The sequence below is a fragment of the Mastomys coucha genome, unplaced genomic scaffold, assembly GCF_008632895.1.
Source record: "Mastomys coucha isolate ucsf_1 unplaced genomic scaffold, UCSF_Mcou_1 pScaffold11, whole genome shotgun sequence".
Classification (NCBI taxonomy): Eukaryota; Metazoa; Chordata; class Mammalia; order Rodentia; family Muridae; genus Mastomys; species Mastomys coucha.
In genome coordinates this window covers 12,356,588-12,360,941 of record NW_022196893.1, presented here as the reverse complement: position 1 = coordinate 12,360,941, position 4,354 = coordinate 12,356,588, and positions in this window count along the sequence as shown.

The window sequence follows — 4,354 nt, the reverse complement described above, 5'->3', positions numbered from 1 at the left end:
GAGGGGCCGAGGCGCCGGGGGCGGGGCGGGGGCGGGGCCTCTGCCTTGCAGCTCACACAATGGGGGAAGCGGCGCCGGGGGGCGGTGCCGGCTCCAATCACGGGATCCGCCCAAGGGGCCCAACGCGGTAGGCGCTTCCGCAAACTCCCCCGGCGTCATTCGGTGGCTCCCTTTAAAGGGGAGGTTGTGAAAGAGGGGGGGGGTCCGGGGTGAACTTAGAACGTATTTTCAGTCGGTGGACAGTTGGTGCCTGGGCTGGGTCTCTGCGCAGAAACGTAGTCGGAGCCCAGGCGCTCCTCTGCCAAAACGAGAAAAAGCACGGTTTGAGCTCCCGGGGTTTGCCCTCTCAGGTTGATCTTTGGAACCCCATTAAATCCGCCAAGCGCCTGTGTTTCAGGGTAGAAACACATTCCGTCCTCTTCCATCGCCTTTTCGAAAGGAGCAGTTCATAGCTCAAAGTCACATTGCTAGTCCTTTTAAGTTTTCTCTGAAATGTCTGATTCAAAAATGAAGCATTTGGACTATGATATTGTTAGTTAGAAAAACTGGGGGGTGGGGGGGACCACAGCAGTGGAAGGCTGTTCAGGGCTAGCCAGACCCTACATACATTTTTACCCATCACGTGTCTACACATCCTTACCTGCTACCACTCTTAAAAAAAAAATCCTTGAGAACTATTTTTCTGAACCTGCCTGAAACTTCCAAGGTCTTTTGAAGGTATTTCCACCAGTCTCTAGCAGATGAGCTTAATAAAAGGCCACTTTCTGCGGTGCCTTAAATATAAATATGAGGACAAAAAATGTTAGGTGCTAAAAATAATATAACACTAGAAAAAAGTGAGGAAATGCTCCTGAGTCCAGTGTGTAGGGTAGCCCAATTCGAAGCAGAAAGGAGGGAACTTGCTTTTAGGGTTCTCAAATTACAAGATTTCTCTGTGTTTGGGATCCTCAAATATAGGGAAAGTACCAAGGTTCCATTGACACTGAAGGAAACCTTCAAGACATTACCTATTGCATAGCAATTGTTCCCATTGATGGGAACAATCCTACGAAGGAAATCGAGCTGGCTGCCTGCTATTCCTGTGGCCTTCAAAGTTCAGTCACTAGTACTTCCAAGAAAATAAAGTTTTTCTCAGATTTGCTTTTTAATTACATTTACCTTGTGTGTCTCTGTTGATATGTATAAATGTGTGAACATGTATACCGGTGACCCACAAAGGGAGGTCAGAGGACAATCTGGCGGAGTGATTCCTTCTATGCCTGTGTTATGGTTCCAAGGATCCAACCAAAAGCTCAGGCTGAGCAGTTGGTTCTACATATGCTGAACCCTCTCATCGGGTAGTATGTTCTCATATTTCATATGTTTTTGCTAGTGGCCAGACATCCTCCGTTTTTTGCTGTTTGACTTCTAAGAGTACAGCTTGAGAAACCAGAATTAGCTAGGTGGTGGTGGTACCTGCTTTTAACCCCAGCACTCAGGGGGCAGAGGCAGGTGGGACTCTGTGAATTCCAGACCAGCCTGGTGTACAGAGCAGGTTCCAGGATTATACAGACAAACAGTTTTCTCAAAGAAATTTGAGAGTCTCTAAGCTGGTCAGTTGAAGACCAGATTTCCATCCCCAGGAACCATGTGGTAGAATGAGAACTGGCTCTGAGACATGACAAGCATCTAAAACTGATGGGAACAATCCTACGAAGGAGATCTAGCTGGCTGCCACAGGAGTCCTGTCTCTTGATCCTCAAACTGAGTTCAGGCAAACTGGTGGGGAGTGGGAAGATGCAGTACCTGAGAATTGAAGCCACCATTTGGCTTAGAGAGGCAAGTTGATTTTCACTTTGAGACAATGTCTCATTAAATTGCCCAGGTTATCTTTGGATATGCAATCCACCTGTCTCAGGCCCCTGCACACTATAATGATAGGTGTAGACCACCACATGTGGCTCAGAAGTACCTCCTTAAAACTGTCCGAGGATAGGGCTGGGGATGTGGCTCAGGTGTCAGAGTGCTCTCCCAGCATGCATGAGATCCTGGGTTCAACTCTCCAGCATCCTGACTGGGCATGGCTTATACACACCTGTAGTCCCAGCACTGAAGACTGTGGGGACACAGAGGTTAGGGTAAAGGCAGGTCAAGAATTGGACCTTTACATTAACCTGTACTACATTAGAAGTGGAATTATGCCTTTTGGGAGGAGGAGACAGGAAGATCTCTTAGATTGAGGCCTGTCTGCTCTACATAATGACAGGGTAGCCAGAACTACATAAAGTGACCCTATCTCAAAAAAAAAAAAAAAAAAATGGGATTTCAGGGGCTGGAAAGAACATTCTAGACTTGATTGCCAGCATTGACATTGACATGGCAACTTCCAACTATCTCTAACTCAGTTTTTTTTTTTTTTAAAGATTTTACAGGTACACTTTAGACACACGCCAGAAAAATGCATCGGATCCTCCCATCAAAGATGGTTATGAGCCACCATGTGAATACTGGGAATTGAACTCAGGACCTCTGGAAGGGCAATTAGTGCTCTTAACCACTGAACCATCTCTCCAGCCCTATAAATCAGTTTGAGGTGGCCCTCTACTGTCTTTTCCAAAGCCACCAGGTATGGCCAACATACATACATGTAGAGAAAACACTCCTAAAGTGGGATTATATCTAATGTAATCAGGAGAAATTTAATCAAGGGAAATTTAATCAGTCATACGTTTAGATGTATAGATTGTGGTAGTCAGGCTAGGTAGGAGGGTACCTTTGATCTCAACACTCCAGAGATGGAGGCAGGCAGGGCCAGCCTTGTCTTCCCAGAGTTCCAGGAAAGCCAAGGCTACATAGAGATACCCAAAAGAGAAAAACACTGATCACTGGGTTGGGGATATATGGTTGGTGGGTAGAGTAGGTAGCTTATGTGAATTTTAGAATCTATCCTCAGCACCAAAAAAAAAAAAAAAAAAAAAAAAAGGAGGAAAACATTTATGCAAAAGAAGTTGTGCCAGGTAGTGGTGGCACATGCCTTTAATCCCAGCACTTGGGAGGCACAGCCAGGCAGATTTCTGAGTTCGAGGCCAGCTTGGTGTACAGAGTGAGTTCCAGGACAGCCAGGGCTATACGAAAAACCTTGTCTCGAAAACAACAACAACAAAACAACAACAACAAAAAAGATTTAGGGCATTTAACCACCTGTAAGGTGGCTTTCATAATCAGGCCGACTTTAGTAAGTTTGCACAAAGACTTGGGCTCTATCCCTAACATAGGGTAGAGGAAGAGTAATGATACCATAGCTAGTGCCTGGTATACAGTAACCACTCAATACACCTTTACCATCTTACACCATCCTATGGAATCCAGAAGGAATGGAGGCAGGGGGTACTCAAGTCTGAGAGCAGCCTAGATAATAGACTCCAAACTCTGAATACTAAAACAGTGAAAAGGTAAGGATTGTGTGTAAGTCAAAGGAGGCCCTGGAGTGCCAGGGAGACGGCCCAGTGGGAAAAGTGGTTGCCGCACAAGCATGAAGCCCAAGCTTGGTTCCCCATCACCCATATTAAAACAAAATTTCCAAGAAAGAGTAGCACACACCTGTAACACTACCACTGAGGGGGACAAACACACAAGAGGAACCCCAAAGTTCACTTGCTAAGCGGGGAACTGTCCAGAGAGGTGGGATCCACGTTCAAGGAGACCCTATCTCAAAAAATGAGGTGGTACACAGAGAAGTCCTGTCTTTGAAAAATCTAACAAAATAATAATGAGGTGCAGAGGTCTAGAGGAAGACATCCAACATTGAATTCTGGCCTCTACGGGCATGTACACATGATCACATACTCGTGCATCTGTGACACCAGCTTCTGGAAGAGTGAAAACTGAAACAGTATGAATGTGTTAACACTGAAACCTCCGCATGAACCTCCCCAAGTGCCCTGATGATTGCCATAGATTTGAACCCTAGACAGAAGAAGTATCACATAGTTATACTTGGCCAAGATGTCTCCACATGATTCACAGGCGTGGGGTCAGATCTCATTTCTGTCTACCCCTCCTGCCCCCTTTACTTTCTTTCCTCTCTCTCTCTCTCTCTCTCTCTCTCTCTCTCTCTCTCTCTCTCTCTCTCTCTCTCTCTTTTAGGTTTATGGAGACTGAGTTATTTCTCTGTGTAGCAGACCTGGTGTTCCTGGAACTCACACTGTAGACCAGGCTGGCCTCGAACTCAGAAATCCACCTGCCTCTGCCTCCCAAGTGCTAGGATTAAAGGCTAACGGCATGTGCCACCACTGCCCTGCTTCCATAGTCTTAATAAACCTCTTCTGGAAATGTTCAGAGGAAGATCAATTCAGAGGAAATTGCTACTTAAGTA